The 19,889-nt window shown below is 37.9% G+C and overlaps 1 long non-coding RNA gene across 10 annotated transcripts in view; it reads left to right on the top strand.

The window, feature by feature from the left end:
• LOC140601664 (uncharacterized) overlaps positions 1-19,889 on the top strand; it is a 364,660-nt gene that overhangs the window by 139,392 nt on the left and 205,379 nt on the right. For 7 of the 10 annotated variants that reach the window (XR_012004664.1, XR_012004670.1, XR_012004671.1 and 4 more), the window contains 2 exons: positions 11,640-11,941; positions 14,618-14,711. This is a non-coding gene — a long non-coding RNA (uncharacterized lncRNA). Of the gene's footprint in view, positions 1-11,639; positions 11,942-14,289; positions 14,366-14,617; positions 14,712-19,889 lie in introns of all 10 variants that reach the window. The other 3 variants (XR_012004668.1, XR_012004666.1, XR_012004667.1) reach the window with 1 other exon arrangement.

Genomic DNA, 19,889 nt, shown 5'->3' with positions numbered 1-19,889 from the left:
TGACACCAAATGTGTGAGGCTTTTTCCTATACCAAGCAATTCTTTGTGACACCAGCTGGGTGTCCTGTAATTCAATTCAATTGCACACTAACCAGTGTTAACAAACCCCACAGGTTAAGGGCTGAGTCCCATGAGACTGCCTCCCACTTCAGATGTCAATCACATGTAGTAGGTCCCCAGGTTACCCACAACTTTTAACCCCCTTGGCTATAAATTGGAGGTTCCCATGACCTCCCCCCTTGGATTTGATTATCTGCTAGAACGGCTTGCAGAACTCAAGGAAACATGTTTACCAGTTTATTATATAATAAAGGATATGCTAAACAGATGAACAGCAGGTATAGAGGCCCATAGGGTGAGTTCTGGAAGGGTCTCAAGAATAGGAGCTTTAGTCTCTTTGGAGTTGGGGTGTGCAATCATTCTGGCATGTACACATGATCACCAACCTAGAAACTCCCAGGACCCCCTACTATTAGGATTTTTATGGAGGCTTCATTGCATAGGCGTGATCAATTATTAACCCTGTTTTCATATCCTTTTTCTCTCTCTGAAGAATGAGAGACGGGGCTGATAATTCCAAGGTTCTACTATGGCTTGGTCTTTCTGGTCAGCCCCCATGTAAGAGCCCATCAAAAGTTATCTCATCAGAAAAAAAAGACACTGGTGTCAACCAAGAAATTCCAAGGGATTTAGGAGCTCTGTGTTAGGAAGTAAGGCTAAAGACAGAATGCTAGAACAAAAGACCTCCTAGCACCCTGGTTTACAAAGGTTTTAGGAAGTATGTGTTAGGAACCAGAGGCAGAGACCAGTGTATATATTTCTCATTATTTCACAGTGCACAAGACAATTCTTGGTTCCTTGGTAAAATATCTGCTGACTGACGGCAAAAGGGGCTTTGCGATTTCTAAAGGCTACAGAATTATAATAGGGGCAAAGAAAAACTATACTACATTTAAAATTCTTTCTTTTCTATTTATCTGTGCTGCAAATACTTGAATGGATGCACCATAATTTCAGACAAGCCCATCATAACTGAACACATTTATATACCAGTCAATGGGAAGAATAGAAAATTACCAGACACATGTAATGTGATTTTGCAGTTCATAGGAAAGAAATAGAAGAATATATATCCTTGTAAATAATGTCTATAAGAAACAGGAAAAATTCCTTAAAATATGTGTAATTTATAATCTCAACCTGATTTGAAATATTTTTATGCCTATGATATTAGGACATTGCTAATCATGAAACAATCTGAAGTTAGGAGTGATTACTTGGGTATTAAAAAAATGTGATTGCTGAGTTTAAAACTGTGAAGAAACCTGGAAATGGCAGCATCCATTTCATAGAAAACCAAATCAGTGACTTAGAAGATGGACTTGGGGAAGTTGTCCAGGAGTTAGAGGAAAGGGAAAAACAAACAACAACAACAACAACAACAAAACAATGAAAGAAAATAAGAGATCCATCAGGGCATATACAGGATATTTTTAAAATGTATAATAGAAATTCCAAAAGAAGAAGAAAGAACAGAAGGAGGAGAAACAACAATGGACATAACAAAGAAGAAAGCATCAACTGCTGGAGAAGGAAAACACTAAATTCTTTGGGTGACATTATAACTAACTGTAACCTTCAAGAATAATGAGATATTTCCCCAAACTGTGAAACATGTAGTCCTGTGACTTTATAATTACATGTCTAGGATTTAAGCCCAAGGAAGTAATGATGATGACATACACACCTTTTATGTTGTTAAGTAAAAATGTCTTTATGAAATACCTTATGTGGTGACAGAAAAGGAATTTGGATCGGCAAAGACAATAATATAGGGTCGTGGCTAAGCATGCAGTTTCTGAAGCTAGATTGCCTGGATCTGATGCCCATTCCACTGCTTACCAGCTGTGTGACCTTGGGTGATCTCTTGACCTCTCTGGCTTCAGTTTCCATACCTGCAAAATGTGGATGATAATATTCATATTTAGCTCCATTAATGTGATAATATTCATATTAATTCATGTTTCAAAGATTAACAGGTATACTACATACAAAGCATTTAAACGGTGCTTGGCAAATTGTAATAGTTATCTTTGTTTATTAAGGATGTGAACCTTGACTTCTGGCAATATTTACGTCAGAAATATAAACGATATAATTAAAGGTAGCTTTTATTTTCTGATTTTTGCTCAACTGTTTTCTAATTATCATACAATCACTATTAATAAAATGTAAAAAAAGAGAAAAATAGCATTTATAGTTTTTTAAACTACTGGCCATTTTTAGCCAGGAAAGTAGAATTTTGTTTTGGTGGAAGAATTGACTGATAGTTTTAGAAATAACTTTAGTTCTGTATTAGTGCTGCTACTGTGGTATCATTTCAATGTTTCAGTTATTCTTTATTGCATTTTCTACTGTACTAATTTATTTGCCTAGAGTGTCATAGTTCCTAATCTACCCTGTTCCAGTCTGTTCTGGGATGTAATGCTGGGGTTAGAACATTGTGAATAAAGTTTTCCAGACTCTTCCTTAGCTGGCTTATCCCTAATTTTGTCCAGTAGGAGGCAGTAGAAGGAGAGTGGAAGGGAGAAGGAGAAGGAACTGCCTTTTTCCTATAAGCTCTGGACCTTGTCAGCATCACTGACAGCAGCTCTTCAGGTGGTACAGTCTACCCCTGCTGCAGCAGCTGGTCCAGCATCTGTCAGCACTCCTGGAACAAGCCTGGAGGTATCCCATCCCCTTAGAGAGATGGGAACAGCCTGGCAAAGCCACCTCCTCAGGGGTCTGTGTGTGAACTTCATCAGGCCCCTCTGACACTCTAAATGGTTTCACTTCCCTGGAGGTGTCTCCTCATCAAGCTCTGGCCACCAGCTCTTTGAGGCTCCTTCTCTGAGCTTCTGAGTTCTATTTACACCTACCTCCTCTCTTTTGTCCCTCCAGGTTTAGGAATAGTAACTGTTCTCTGTTGTCATTATCTCTGGTTTACCTCAGTGATGCTTCTCCTTTCCCCAGATTAAACTCCCAATATTACATATCCTTTTTTTTAAGTATGCAATATAGTTTCTGTTTCCCTGACTGGATTCTGACTAATGCAAGTGGCATTTGTGAATTTGAGAATTGGAGGAGGTTTTCAGGACATTAATTCCTGCATGTTAAGAACCTGTTGCATTTTTTTTTTTTTTTTCAGAAGAGGGAATGAATGAGGTCTGATCTCTTTTCATATGGCACTCTTCTATCAATGTTCAGGTATATAGTCTAGTGAAAGAGAAATGACATTCTTAGAAAAAAAGGTAGAAAGTAATCTTAAGTCATTTGTGTTCTCCATCAGAAGGGATTGGATTCTAATCTGGAACATAGAACCTGACTAATAGTAACTTAAACATATAGGAGTTTATATCATACACCAAGAGATCTGGACATAGGCAATCCAGGACTTGTAAGGCCAATCCACATGGCATTGAGAAATCAGGTTTCTTCTATCTTTCTATTTTGCCATCCTTGGCATGTGACTTTGGTTTTCCTGGTTCCAAGTACTGGTACATTTCCATGTTCCAGGCAGAGGGAAGATGAGAGAGGGGGTTGTGTCAGATTTCTCCTTATATTTTATTGGTCAGAACTATCACAGGGCTTTACCTGAAGCTGTAAGAGAAGATGGGAAATTGAATTTTTAGCTTTTTTTTTTTTTTTCTTAAGCTCTATAAATAGAGGCTGGCAAGAGAGAAGGGCAATTACAATACTCATTATACAGATACATAGGCCCATTATATTACATGGGTGCCCCACAGTAAACTGCTGTATTTAAACCCTAATACATAGCATTTATATTACTGGTGCAAAAGGCTGATTATATATTGTCCATTTAAGTAGAGTGTTAAGTTCTTCATTATTTGCTTTCTATTTTGTACAGAAAGGAAATTTTGTGAGTTCAAAGGGGCAGAGAACAAAGCAAGCTTATTCTAGCATACTTAGCCACCCATTTGGTAGCATTTGAACTTTCCTGATGATCATTTACCACGCAACAGTGACTCTCTTCTGTACTTTCACCATTTGCTACAAGGTCACCCTTGAAGAGCTGCAAGGCAAACTCACTGAAGTCTTTAGCACAATGCTTTACCCTCCTTCTTAATTAGCTGCTGGGAAGGAGTGGAATTGTTTTGCCATTCCAGTGTCCCCATTTAACTCATTGGGACTTGGCTCTGCCGATGGAGAAGGGGCTGAGAACAGCTTTTGATGGCACCGCCTAATGAGGCTATCAGTAACACACTCATGCGATTAGACCTCCCAGCATCTCAAATATGTAAGGAGGCAACCTGCACAGTACTGTGAAAACCTGGAGCAAGAAAAGGATTTGGTGATTGTGTTTTATTTAACAAAGATGAAAGCAGCAATCTTCCCATCAGGCACTATTTATGATTAATTAAGATAGATTTTGCAAAGCAATCTATGCTTTTTGTGCTCAAGCAGAGGCATGCTAACAAGAGAGGACAATCATGAAGCTCCATAATCTGAACAGTAATAGGCCTGGCTTCAGCCCCACCAGCTAAATTTCATCTCAGTGACATTCAGGGTTTGGCAGACACCTCCAACCCTCATCACAGATGCTAATAGCAAATCAACTGAAAGGGCTGGTGTGGGTGATGCCAAACCTACAACGATTTGTGTCTTTTGAAAGCTCTATCTCGATTTTCTATAAGTTATTCCAGGTTGGATGAAATACATGTAATATGGATGTAGGCTCTCCTGGAGGTGGGCTCCAGAAACCAGATAGTGAGGCAGTACAAGAAAAAGGAAGTGGTTGTCTGGATGGAAGAAGAATTCATAGCACTCCATGGTCCTAAAACAAACTCACATATTGACTAGTGTTTGTGAACATCTTGTATAATCCCTCAAAGTGAAAGCTCTGATCACATTCAAGACCTTATTCTCAGTTATCAAATTCGACCAAAGAAAGATTTTGAAATCACAAAGCTCATCTAGACAGCAGCAGAAACAATGACAATAACAACACAATAGTGACTTTTTAAGTAAAATATTCTAAGTTCTATGGCCCTTTTAGTTTTTTAAAGTTATTTCTATAGGTTTGGACCAATAAACTGATCAGTTACTTAAAAATCTGTGTTACTTTTTTTTTTTTTTTTTTTAGATTTTATTTATTTGAGGGAGAGAAAATGAGCAGTGGGGAAGCGCAGAGGGAGAAAGAGAGAAGCAGGCTCCCTGCTGAGCAGGAAGCCCTACAGGGGGCTTGATCCCAGGACCTGGAGATCATGACCTGAGCCAAAGGCAGATAGATACTCACTGACTGAACCACCCAGGTGCCCCAATAATCTGTGTTAATTCCTTTGAAGGAGACAAAAGAAGGGATTTCTTTCACCACTTTCCTTTGAAGTACAGGAAAGATTTTATTCTTCCATTTATTTTATTTATTGAATGCCAGCCATGTGCCAGGTGGTGAAATAGGACTTGAGGGCACATGACAGACCAATATAAACATGTGTTCTGACTTCACATAACTTGCCAATCATGTGAGATTTAGATAAGGACGTGAGAAATTAAAACACAATGTGATATGGGACCTGACAGCCCCCTAATACACCTGATGGTGGTGAGACAAGGGCAATGCAGAAATTTTCTAGAGAAAGGATATCTAAGCTTTGCTGTGAATGATGAATAGAAATTGGCTGGGAATGGAGGAGGCATGGTTTGCATGGGGAAAGGATATTCTGAAAAGAAACAACTTTCGGTGAAAAGAATTGGAGCCTAGAGAAAGAGTGATATATATTCAGGAAACCACTTCTGTGGGCTGGAAGTGAGTGTGTGTGATGGGATATCAGGGAGTAGGATGTGGTTTGAGGAGAAAACAAGAGGTAAGTCTTGGGGTCCCAGATCACAAAGGTTCTTTTAAGTTGTATTAAAGAGTTGGGACTTAACCTATGGTATTTCTAAGCACATATGTATCTTGATCTAATTTGCATTTTAAAATGAAGAAATTCCTGTGGTGATAAAGTTGAGGACTGGGAAACCTGTTATGAGGTTGTTGCAGTTATAAAACCAGTTAAAATGTTGTTATGAGAAGCATAAAAGAGGCAGGTGGAATTGTGAGATGTGAAGATATTTGAGAACTCTTTAGGAAGTAAATCAGCAGACATCAATGACTAATTCCATAAGGACATTCTGGATAATGTGGAGTCCATGGTAGATAATATTTATATTTTTTGAGACAGGAAGCCCAAGATGAAGAACTTGGGGACTGGAGGAAAGGGCTTTAGTTCTCTCAGAGGTTTTAAATTCTAAGTGTCTGTGGGACATTCAAGTAAAGGCGTCTAGCAGACAGTGTGCAAGTTAATCCTGGAACTCATTGATGATATTAAGAGCTGGAAACACTGATTTGTACGTGATGAGCCTTTAGATAATCTTTTTCAGCCATGTAAGTGATCTCATTCAAGAAGACTGAATTAGGACTGAGAACATAACTGGACGATCAGAAAAACAGTAACACTTAAGAGTTGGCAAAGAAAGAGCCCCCAGAGAATTGGTATCAGGAGAGTCATTGATGGCTGAAGTAAATTTTCAGAGAGAGAAGTTGGGCCATTTGTTAAAGATGTTTGACTATGAAAGGGGAGAGAAAAGCTAGTTGATATTTGCGGTGAAAGTGGAAGTGGAAGAGTGATTTCTTTTTAAGATGGGAGAGATGAGCTTAATATAGGCACACAGATATGGAGGTTATGATAATCCAACCTGGGGATAAAGTTTACCTTTGAACAGCTCATGAAAAGAGGATTTGCTGAGCAAAGGAAGGATGTTAACACATTTGTGGAGAGGCATATTTAACCTACTAAAGAGAACAAAGTGTTTCTCTGCACTCTAACAGTAGCTATTTGCATATGCACGGTGTGATTAGAGATTGCTCTTACCTTCTCCCTGGAGCCAGACTTGTCTTTGGCAATAGAGGCATGCCTTGTTGTACTGTGCTTTGGTTTATTGTGCTTCACAGATACTGCACTTTTTTTTTTTTTTTTTTTTTTTTTTTAACAATTGAGGGTTTGTGGCAACCCTACCTTGAACAAGTCAATTGGAGCCCCTTTTCCAACAGCATTTGCTAATTTAGTGTCTCTGTATCACATTTTGGTAATTTTCACAGTATTTCAGTCTTCATTATTATATTTGTTATGGTGATCTGTGATCAGTGCTCTTTGATTTTACTATCAGAATTGTTTTGGGGTCCACAACCCATGTGCATATAAGACAAACTCAATTGATAAATGTTTTGTGTGTTCAGACTGTTCCACAGACTGGCTGTCCCTCCATCTCTCTCTGTTTGGCCTCCCTATTCCCTGAGACACACCAATGTTGAAATTAGGCCAATTACTAACCCTACAATGGCCTTGCTGTGTCCAAGTGAAGGAAGAGTCACACAGCTCTCACTTTAAATCAAAAGCTAGAAATGATTAAGCTTAGTAAGGAAGGCATGTTGCTAGGTGAGAAAGGCCAAAAGCTAGGCCTCTTGTGCCAAATAGCCAAGTTGTAAATGCAAAGGAAAATTTCTTGAAGGAAATTAAAAGTGCTACTCCAGTGAACACATGAATGATAAGAAAGCAAAACAGTCTTATTGATCATATGGATAAATTTTAGTGGTCTGGATAGAAGATTAAACCAGCTGTAACATTCCCTTAACCTAGAGCTTGATCCAGAGCAAGGCCTTAACTCTGTTCAATTCTATGAAGGATAAGATGAGGTAACTGCAAAAGAAGTTTGAAGCTGGCAGAGGTTGGTTCATGAGGTGTAAGGAAAGAAGCCATCTCCATAACATAAAAATGCAAGGGGAAGGAAGCAGCAAGTCCTGATGTAGAAGCTGCAACAAGTTATCTGGAAGATCGCTCTGAGATCATTAAGGAAGGTGGCTCCACTGAACGGCAGATGTTTAGTATAGATGTAACAGCCTCTATTGGAAGATGTCATCTAGGACTTTCATAGCTAGAGAGGAGAAGTCCGTATCCAGCTTCAAAGCTTCAAGGGACAGACTAACTCTATTGTTTGGGGCTAACACAGCTAGTGACTTTAAGTTGAAACCATTGCTCATTTACTGTTCCTAAAATCCCGGGGCTCTTAAAAATTATGCTAAATATGCTCTGCCTATGCTCTATAAGTGGAACAACAAAGCTTGTATGACCGCACATTTGTTTATAACATAGTTTGTATGACCACAAACATCTATTCTGTAGTCCATCAATCAAGGGGTAACTTTGACTTTAAAGTCTTATTATTTAAGAAATACATTTTGTAAGGCTGTAGCTTTCCTGGATGGTGATTCTTCTGATGGGTCTGGGGAGAGTAAGTTGAAAACCTTCTGAAAAGGATTTACCATTCTAGATGCTATTAAGTACATTCATGATTCATGGGAAGAGGTCAAAATATCAACATTTACAGGAGTTTGGAAAAAGTTGATTTCAACCCTTATGGATGACTTTGAAGGATTCAAGACTTCAGTGGGGGAAGTAACTGCAAATGTGTTGAAAATAATAAGAGAACTGGAATTAGAAGTAGAGCTTGAAGATGGGACTGAATTGCTGCCATCTCCTGATAAATCTTGAACAAATGAGGGTTGCTTCTTACAGATAAGCAAGAAAATAGATTCTAATCCTGGTTAAGATGCTGTGAAGATGGTTGAAATGACAACAAAGGATTTAGAATATTACATAAACTTAGTTGCTAAAGCAGCAGCAGGGTTTGAAAAAGATTGACTCCAATTTTGAAAGAAGTTCTACTGTGGGTACAATGTTATCAAACAGTAGTGCATGCAACAGAGACATATTTTATGAAAGGAAGTCACTTGGCGTGCCGGGCTTCATTGTCTTATTTTAAGAAATTGCCAAAGCCTCCCCAGCCTCTAGAAACCACCACCTTGATCTGTCAGCAGCCATCAACCTAAAGGCAAGACTTTCAACTGGCCAAAAGGTCAGATAATGGTTCACAGTTTTTAGCAGTAAAGTATTTTTACTTAAGGCATGTACATTGGTTTTTTAGACATAATGTTATTGAACACTTAAGATTATAGGGTAAACATAACTTTTATAAGTTATGGGAAACCAAAAATTTTATTTGACTTGCTTTATTGCCATATCCCCTGTTCTGTGGTGGCAGTCTGGAACTGAATGGCTGTGTCCCTGAGGTGTGCCTGTATGTTGTTAGCAATGACTTTGAACATCAAAGTTTGTTTGTGTTATTTTCTTCATTCTTCAGAGTTCCAGGTTCTCTTCTAGGTGTTAAGATTTCAAAGAAGAAGACAAAGTCTTATTCTTCCCTCAAGAATGTTTACAATGCAGTGAGTGAGAACTAGGAGGGAGTCATAGGAGGGTGTCACAGGCACATGGAGGAAGCACTCAGCACAGCCTGTAGCAAGAGTCAGAGGGCAGTGTCTTTCTGGAGATTTCACTGAATTCTGGGAGGCTGAGTAAGAGTTTAATAAGCTATGTTGCCTTTATATTATTTGGAATTTTCACCAGTTTAACCAAAGTCTTTCTCACTACTCCAGTTCCTTTGTGTCAGGAGTCAACACACTTATTCTCTAACAAGGCAGACAGTAACTATTTTAGCTTTGTGGACCATTCAGTCTCCATGTAACTACTCAATTCTGCCTCATAGCCTAGAAATAACCATGAATAATATATAAATAAATGGGTGTGGCCACAGAAACATGGTGAATTTTACCAGCACCCTGAGGTCCTGGAAAACAAAAAGGTTAAGAAATCCCCCAACCCTGTTGTCTTCTAGGAAACAGCTTAAAGGAACGCCTTTCCCCATTGATTTAGATAAGATTCCTGGATGGCCCTGTTGTTTACCCATGCCAGGGCCAGGAACAAACTCTCCAGATTCTGGGTTTTTTTGTTTGTTGTTGTTTTGTTTTTTGCTTCATACATAATTAGCTAAACTCTTTTGTCTCCACTGATAAATGAGAACAAAATGCTTTTAAACCAAACTTTGGTTAAGAGTCTCACCTTCCCTTAGGCTTCTGAACTTTGACCCACTCTCAGCCAGTGATAGCTCTTCTTTAAGAGTAGCTCCAGAAAATAGAATAGCCTCAGCAAGAAACATTCTGACATTCCATCTACAATTCATTAAATCTACTTTTTATTTTTATTTTTTTTCCTTTTTAAAAATTTAATATGTATATTTTTTATTGGTGTTTGATTTGCCCAGTACGCATCCCGTCAAGTGCCCCCCTCAGTGCCTGTCACTCAGTCCCCCACCAACCTCCCCTTCCACTACCCTTTGTTCATTTCCCAGAGTTACAAATCTACTTTTTAACTTACTTCCACACTTGGGTCTCTCTCATCTTGTCCATTTTTTCTACAAAAGAAAATTCCTTTGTGTCTAACCCTTGAGATGTTTGGTGATTTTATAGCCAGAGCTTTCTTTCTATTGCTATGGTCTCCCTCTTCCTATTGCAACAATTCCTCCACCCACCCCCTTGCAGTAATCCTTTTGGATAAAATTTCTTCTTACTAAGTCTGGATTTGTTAATAAAAATGACTGTATTTACACTATGTTCTAATAATACACACTAAAATTTGAATTTTATATAATTTTCAAGTGGCATGAACTTTTATTCTTCTTCTGATTTTCCCCCCAACCTTTTAAAAATGCAAAAATTATTCTTGGCTCAGAATCCATATAAAAACAGATGGCAGGTCAGATTTGACCCCAGGGATATAGTTTTCCAATCCTTGCTTTGTATTAAAGAGGCTTCAGGTTTAGCAGAATCCAGTTAGTTGACCTTTTAGAGAATTACCTACCAATTCAATTCAATAAGAATTTATTAAGTACCTATTTTGTGCTCAGCATTATTCTAGGCCCTAGAGATAAAGTCATAAACAAGACAGATACTGTCCTACTTTCAAGGAATCCAAAAATAAAAGCATCAGTATTTAACTTCAGTATGCTCTGCTGCCTCTTATATGACATGGTGCTATTTAATTACAGGTGCGTTATAGGTACGTTATGACTTGAAGGTATTACTATATACACAGGCTATTGGTTGTCTTGAAAAACACACTCCACATTCTCTAACTGATTATATGCTTTTCCGTATATCAGAATCAACCTAGACACCCATGCACTAATTCTAACAATGCTATAATTATTCTAAATAAATATCGAATTCCTCCTTGAAAAGTGTCTTCAGACCCTGTAGTACATTGTTCTGTAGTGATAATTTTTTACATGTTGATAGTGAATTTTAATATTAGAAACTGCCAAAGATTATTTATAGCCAAGTCAAGTAAATGAGTCAGATGAGTAAGAGTGACTAAAAAATAGCAAGTCGTGCTTTCTCCTTTTGAAACACAGTCTCTGATTTCAAGGCAATGCAGTTGAAATTTTGTGTTATTTTTCTCAGACTGGCTTGTGGACTGAATATTTTTGTTCCCTGACCAAATTCCTATATTGGTGCCCTAACACTTGAATGTGACTGTATTTGAAGGTAATGACCTCATGAAGGTAATTAATATTAAATAAGGTCACAAGGCTGAGGCCCTGGTCCAATGGGATTAGTGCCTTTATGAGAAGAGATACCAGAGAGTTCACTTGTGTTCTCTTTCTCTCTCTCTTCTTCTCTCTCCCTCCCTCTCTCTACGTGCACAAAGAAGCCTTGTGAGAGCACAGTGAGAAGATAGCAGGAAGAAGGCTCTTATAAGGAACTGAAGGAGCTGGTTACCTTGATCTGAGACTTGCCAGCCTCCAGACTGTGACAAATAAATGTCTATTGTTTAAGCCACCCAGTCTGTGGCATTGTGTTATGGCAGCCGGAGCTAATACATGGCTCTCTAGAAATTTTGTAAAAGAAGATTTGGAAAGCTCTGAGTCACGTTAGCCTTCTTGGAATTATTTTCCACTCACCAAAGGAGACTCAGTAAAGAGAAAGGAACTCAGGCACTCATTTGGATATGTAAGTTCTTATCAGTTTTAAAAACTAAAAATCATATTTTTATAATCTCATTGTATATATATATATTTACATATATCTATCTATATCTATTTAATATCTATCTATAGCTATCTAATATCTATATCTATCTTTCTCTATATATTTAGATATAGATATAGATAGATATATAAATATATCTATCTATGTATCTATCTATCTATCTATCTATCTATCTATATATATATATTGAGAGAGAGAGAGAGTGTTTGCATCCTATCACCTAGTAATTATGAATTATAAGCCCAGGGTTACCTACAGATCTAAACAAGAGTTACATCTATGAAGGGGTGGCTATTTTGGAGTCTCATTGCTTAATATTTCCAGGAAAAAGCAAACAAACAATTTCCCACAGCCTTTTTAGAAAAGAAGTACTTATTTAGAAATATAAAATGAGGGGAGGAGGAAAAAGAGATATACTCGTGAGTAAAACCCATCTTGAAACACAAAGTGCCTAATTTACCTTGAATAGGAGGTGCGGTCTGACATACTTCTCCCCATGGTCTGTGAGGGAGAAGATGGGAGTCTGCTTGTATATATAACATGCCAGAGTGCTTATTCGTTCCCGGACTGTTAGAATCTCAAAATATGGCATTTCCACAATAATCCAAAGCAGTATAATTAAAAAAAAAAAAAAAAAAAGGCAATAAGACCTAGTGAACTAATGTTGACATTGATTAGAAAAATGGGTTAAACCTGTGAATAATGTATTTGACTGAGATTTTCAGTTACCTGCTTGTTGGACAAATAATCACTAATTACTCCACTTACAAGAGTCAGTTACCAACTCTCTCTCTCTCACATAAAGCATTTTCATTTCTTTTTGCCCAGAACAGAATTGGATTCGTTTCCTTTTTTAATTTTCCTTCATTTTTAAAACCCCAGTGCCCACTGTGTGATGGTAGGTGCTTAGAGTTGGGAATATGAAGAGAAATATTTTGGGGTCCAGGATTAGAAGTGTTGGTGGCCTTGAGAAGGAGCAAATGCATACAAAGAATTGCAATGCAAACTAAGGGCTATAACACAATATTGTCCAAAATGCGGTGGGGACAAATAGAAACGTGAACCCTCCTTTGAGTACAGGTGCCAGAGCAGCCAATAAACAAGCCCGTGTGTTATTAAGAAAGGTGAGGGAATCACTGCATGCCATTTCTTCCTCCTTCCATTCACTTAATAAAAAGTACAGGGTCAGATAAGTCCAGGAGCAACCAAAATCAATTTACCAGGCAAAAAAAGGAGAGGATAGGGATGAGACTTTTTATGAACTCACTATTTGAGGAGAAAGACGCATTATTTTGGTGGCAGTGGGCAACTAGGTAGAAAGAGATTGCTATTAAGTGAAAAATGAGCTTCCACAGGAAGCCATGACAATGAAAGTAATAATTAAATCTTCCTGTAACTTAGGTTGCATTGTAAGTGCTTAGCTGAAAAATGTGTCTGTACCTCCGGGCCTGCAGCAATGACATCTGTTATATTTTAGGAACAGAAAGCTAATGAGGTGGAATCTGGAGTAGTGAGCTTAATTGGGCTTGTTTTGATTAAGTGTATGTGCTGGGAATATTCTAATCACTTGTCTGAATTGCAAAACAGCCAACGTAAGCCCCCAAATTCTTGCAACCATTTGTGAATCCGTTTAGAATAGATGGGGAGATTGTACAGAGGAAAGAGTAAACTGTAAAGCAAAAATTATCTAAAGTTCAGATGAAGTAAAACGTATGTAGTGTTCCATGCCTAATTAGCAACTTCAGGCCTAAATAGCAGCCCAGTCATACCTGCCTGCTGTTCGCTCTAAGTTAAGGCATCTGCCCTGAGAAGCAAAACATGTCAGAGCCTGAAGGACCACAGTGAGCTTTATGCCATCTGCCCGCCTTGCTTTCAGAGAATTAGAGGCCCAGAAAGAAAAGGGCTTTCCCCAGACCACCTCGGACTCTGTGGCAGCATCTAAGCAAGAACCATGATCTCTTCATTCCTAGTCAGTGACTCCTCTCTCCACCTGCTCCAGCCCAGGGAGTGGGGAGACTCTCAAGCATAGGCAGTGTCTGATGTAACAGTTCCCATCCAAATATCAAAGATCATTTTTAAGTGCCTATTGGCCTCACGTAAGGATTGTGGAATTTTGTTTTCTCTATTACACTCTTTTCTTGTTCTGGGCTTTTCCTCCTCAGAATAGAAATTAATAATTAAATAGAAAATAAATAATTATTTGTATAGATATTTAATATTTTTCTTCTCAACACTGTATGTTTCATGAATACAGCCCCCATCTCTGTACTTCTGGAAATCACACCATTCTTGTTTTGTTTTTCCATAAGGATTTGTCAAATCAAGGATAAATACATGAATAAATAAGTGAACCTCTTGACCTGGAATAGAGGTCAAGAAATAGAGGTGAGAAATAGCAAAGAACCAAATCTTAAAGGGACAAAAAATACTTCTTTGTATATAATATTTGCAGAGAGGCATCTCTGCCTTGGAAAGGACAGAAATAGAGAAATTAAGGTTGAAAGAGGAAGGTGAGCCTGGAAATCAGAGAAAAGGCTCTGGACCTTTGGGCAGATGTCCAAGATGGCTTTGGGGTGTTAGAGTTTAGAGTTTCGTGCATACAATTCCATTCAATTCCTGGATATCTGTTTATTTTAGACCTTGTGTGAACCCTGGAGACATGAAGATAGTAGACCCACTCCTGCTTTCTTGACCTTCAGAGTCAATAGTCGATAAACTATTTCACACTGTAGTAAGTACCAGCATATGCAGACTGTTCACTGATGCTCATGATCTCCAAACAAGCTGCTGTGTGCCCGCATGTGCTCTTGCCTAATGCAGAACATAGATGGAAAAAATGATGTGCTGATGGAAAAAATGCTATCTTGAGATACTGTGATCATTAAGGAATGAGGTCAGAGACCAGAGAGAGAGTATGTGTGTATGAGAACGAGAATGAGAGCAAGCAAACAACAGAAATAATATTTGCAATAAACTAACTCCCAAGGTCAGCAATGAAAGTAACTAGAATAAATACTCTTAATAAGGAGGCAGACAAGCAAAAATAAAAAAAAAAAGCACATATATATAAAAAGGATATAGCCTCTGACTGGAGTAGCTATGACCATGATAGAATTTGCAGAGCTGTGTTTAAAAATTATCTCCATGATGAAGGAGTTCAGGCCAAAACCGTAACCTTCTTACCCCACCTCTAGATTACAGAGCCACCCCTCTTTCTTGTCACTCAGAAGCCTGCTTTTGGGTGCTTTGGGGTGAAGTGGGAATTGGATAGGTATGGGAACTGAAAAAAAATCACAAAATCCAGGAAAATAAGTGCAGGTTACATGAAGCCTATTTCCCTTAACTGCTAATGTAAAGGCCCAAACATGCAGAAGGAGTATGAATAATCGAGGTAAATTTTAATTAGTTTTAATCCTTCCTTGTTCGCGTACAAATAGGTGGGCTGTTTCCAAGGTTCTGACTATTACCTTGGCGTGTATGTAATATTTACTGGTACAAAGAAACACTATGCAACAATTTAGGATAGATATTAAAGAAAAATGCCTTATTCAATGTAAACTGCAAGGATAATTTAGGCTGCCAGAATGTAATTACCCAAACTGGAACACATTCCTCAAGGGAGCAAGAAAGCATGAGAAGACAGTACACTATTGCACCCTGTGATGAGAGCAGCAGTTTTTGAAAATGAAAAGAAAATGAAGTAGGGATGAAAGTTACACAAGAAGATCTGCCCTTTCTGGTGACCTTCCATGAAAGATGGAGAATTGGGGGAATTGCATGAGAGTAATTGCTGCATTGGAGGCACCTTGAAGTTCATTTCATCTGACACTATATCCTCCCTAAGTGGGTGTTCGGTCTGTGCTTGAGCAGTGCTGGGATAGTAGTTGACGACCTTCTCAGATGGTCACAATGATGGAGTAAAGAACTTGCTTTTATGGAGTAAAGAACTTGCTTCTTACAATGTCTACCAGCTGGACTTTGGCCTCTGAGAGCCATACCATATGTTCGTTCCCTCCTCTACCAGACACTGTTCAATTATTTCAACACAATTTCCATTAACTCTCCAAATCTTCCCTCAGCTAAATGTCCTCTCTGCTTTCAGTTGTGCCCCACATCACACATTTCTAGACCCTTAACTATTTTAATCCAATTCTTCAAAATAAGCTACCGTTATATTTTTCTACCCTAGCGTCCAGAATTGGATACATTACTATGATGATGTAGGAGAGAGCTGGCCAAGCACTTTCATGGATCTAACATCATACCCCTGTTAATTGATCTAAAGAAGTTTCTTTGGCAACTCCTTCACTTTGTTGACTCCAGCTGGATCTAACACTCTAGCATAAATTCAGCTCCTTTTCTGAGTCCCCTAAGTAGGATTGGCCCAGAGATCTCCCAGACATTTTTCTTCTCAGCTATTCATAGATGGACCACTGGTATCTCTCACCCGCCCCCCCTTTAAAAAAATACCTGCACTTAAAGTTTCAAATATTGCCATATAATTACAATTACTGCTGTTAGTAATAATAATGAAATAGGAATATAATCATGTCCACAAAAAAGAAATAATCTCCCCGTTCTGCTGCCCAAGATATGAATGATTTCAGAGCTATATGCAGTGGTGTGTTTGGGGATTTGACCTAACAAAGGCAGAACCAGCTGTGTGGAGTGAACAAAGAGGAAGCATCTCACTCCTATTTGAGACAAAATGACAGGGTATGTTGTCATAGGTCATGTTGTCTTTTCTGTTCTGAACACAGATGAAACTTATAAATGGCAGCACTACCTGAGACAGAAATTAATTTAAAAAATCATAAGTGTATAGATTTTCTGTAGAAAATTTTCTTGGCTTTGTTCCAAATTCTATTACATTTCAGTATCCCTATTCAGATAGTAAGAATATATCATAATAATATAATAGAAACCCTGCTGATTAATCACTATTACTACTCCCAAATGGGTGTGATGTCATTACACTGAGGTACAGTAAGATGTCAGGGTGTGGGGATGGGAAGGGATAGTCTACAGATATGTACAGTCACCTATCAAGGAAGAATATTTGATATTGCTCTGGGTTTCTGCCTTTATAGTGTTTTGCTAAGTGTTCCTTTCTTTTTATGTTGTTAACTATAAGAAAGAGACTCTCCTTCCATTGTCTTTTTTTTTTTTTTTTTAACCACAGCTAAAGCATAGATTTTGGAAAAGCTATGTAAATGTACTGGTTTTAGTTTATACTGAATATTGCTTGAATGATATGGGCAATAATTGTGCACACTAATAAAAGGTAAATGGGTAGGTGGGTCAAGGAGTCGTAAAGATGCATGTTTATAAACGGTGCAAGCTTAAATGATGTATATTTTGGGATGATGTGGATATGATCCCACAAAGGTTTTACTAGAGTCACACTACTCCACACTATACTGTTCCACAGCACCCTGTTCAGTACCACACAATGTCCTGCCATCTTACCATCTAGCGATATAAATAGGTCAAAGGACAGGGTCTTTGCCTTTTCTGTCTTTCTCTTTATTGGATTAGAGTCCAAATATAAGTCCTTTTGATAATTCTCCAGGCTAAAATACACATTTGATTTTTGTAGCATTGAATAGTCTCATGAGAGTCAGGTTTCTCATGAATCTATCAAAACAAACAAAAGTAATCTTGCATTTGCCTCCAGTAGGGAGAAGGGGCTCCTCCACAGACATAGTTGTCTACTCTCCTCCAGTGTGGAAACTACCATTATCAGGACTTTAAAATATATATATATATATATAGCAGAAAGCCCTCCTCAGTGATGCTCACTCCTACTTAGAGCTTATGAATTTACCATCCAGCATCTTTTCCCAGTCAGCTTTTCATCTCAGAATTTCTCCAGTTTAGGAGTCTTGATTTCTGTCTTCTCTGTTTTACTTTTCACTTGTTTGGGGGGTTTAGAAGTAATATTACAGTAAAGTAATTATTCTCCAAACAATGTGAGAAGAAAGAAAATTATTGTGTCCAACTATAGAATTAGATAATGGAATTAGATTCTTAGTTTTTCTCATCAACAATTGCTACTTACATGCCATTCTGAAAGATACCAACAAAATTTAACTTCATTGTTTCTGGTTTTCTTCTCACTTGCTAAAGAAGGAAGAGACTAGTGAAGGTGAGGTTGCAATCCTAGACCTCTCTCTAGTTGGACAGAATGGAAGACTGAGGCATGTACTAAGTTTTCCCTAACACAGGAGCTCAGGAGCCTCTCCTGGCTCCTCAAGCAGACCTTGTGAGCACTTGCCATTTGTGCCACAATGCCATACAGGTGATGGGGACACAGTGTTCACCTCAAGGCAGCTGACAAAGACTGACACTGACATGGTCACTGGCTCCAGATGACATGCCTAGGATTAGAACACAACACCTGACACTATCAATGGGGTCCTGTGCTGGGGAAGAGCTGGAATCCAGGCTCGCTAACTGGGAGGTGAGCTCATCACCTATTCAGCATTTTTCTTGGCTGAGCCCAACTGTAAGAAGGACCTGCGCCACAATAAGCAGACATTCTCATTTGGATTTTATCCCCAGCTGTCACCTGCCTCCATACTCCTGTGGCTCAGAAGCAAAGTGTCTGCATGGAGCTTCATCCTTTGTTTTGCTCCTTTAGTTTTACTGGACTTGTTTTACCCTTCATGATGTCTTCAAAGGAGAATGACTATCTGACATATATTTTATATCCTAAACTATAAATAATAATTGATAATAATTTCATATTTAATAACTTTACATATGTATCTTATTGTAATTATAATTGTAAAAATTGATTTAATTTTTCAGTAATCTTCAAGCCTTATTTGCATCACAACTTGTGTGACTGTCCTTTAGCATTTAAAAACAATATATAGTACACACATATAAATATATATGCACAAATCTATAACATACATACACATATATGTAATATGTATTTATAATACATATAAATACTACACACTTATATGTATGTGTATATATAATGCATAATACATATACATACACACATGTGCACATATGTGTGGTGTGTGTGTGTGTATAAGCTGTCTACATATCTGATTAAATGAACCAAGTATTTCTTGGGAGAAAACACTGAAGGGTCACAAAGGGATGAGAAAAATTATCATTGTTGTGTAGCATATTTAATGAGGGAAATAGAAATGCTCTAACTTAGAAGTATTAAAATAATTCCAGTGAAGCAATGGTTTGAAGTCACAATAATTTCCTTTCCTCCCCCTTGGGTCATTGAGGTGAATTAAGAATGTTCACCATGTAGATATTGTAACATTTTCCGTGGTTTCTGACTCTGCTTCTTCCATCAGGAGCTTCTTTGCTTAGACTGATGCCTGAGCCAGAGCTCTCCAAATCTAAACTTGTTCCTAACATGTTTCTGCCTTTCCTTTAATATCTCATCTATAGGAAAACTTAATGCTCATCACAGTACCTGGTATATGGCAAGCTTTGACAAATGTTTGTTGATTGAATAATTGCTGATTATTCTTACTGTAGCTTATATCTTTGGGCCATTTTTTGGCCTTAGTCACTGCTGCAATATTAGTTAATTCTTTATATTAAGATTATTTTTATCTCAAAAATACAAGATCATTTTTATCTGATAAGTATGTAGAAGATATTGTTTAAGAAAATTTCTAGGAAACTCATTAAATGCTTAAAGCCAACTAGTTTTTTAAATATCTAAACCCTTTCTTTTCTTCCCTTGCCTTCCCTTTTTTATTTTCCTTTTTTCTCCCCTATTTTCTTTTCTTTCAAGGCTAGGGATATCAGGCTTTGTCATCTGAGGAATAACTTTGTCCCTTTGTTTGAATAATTCTAAATTTTATTTTTTTATGTGTGGTTTAACTGGATTTCAAAGTCATAATTAAATTTTGACATAAGTTAA

Source organism: Canis lupus, chromosome 12, assembly GCF_048164855.1.
Source record: "Canis lupus baileyi chromosome 12, mCanLup2.hap1, whole genome shotgun sequence".
NCBI classification, from domain to species: domain Eukaryota; kingdom Metazoa; phylum Chordata; class Mammalia; order Carnivora; family Canidae; genus Canis; species Canis lupus.
Note: the sequence above shows the minus strand (reverse complement) of the source record. Positions and strands in the feature narration are given on the sequence as shown.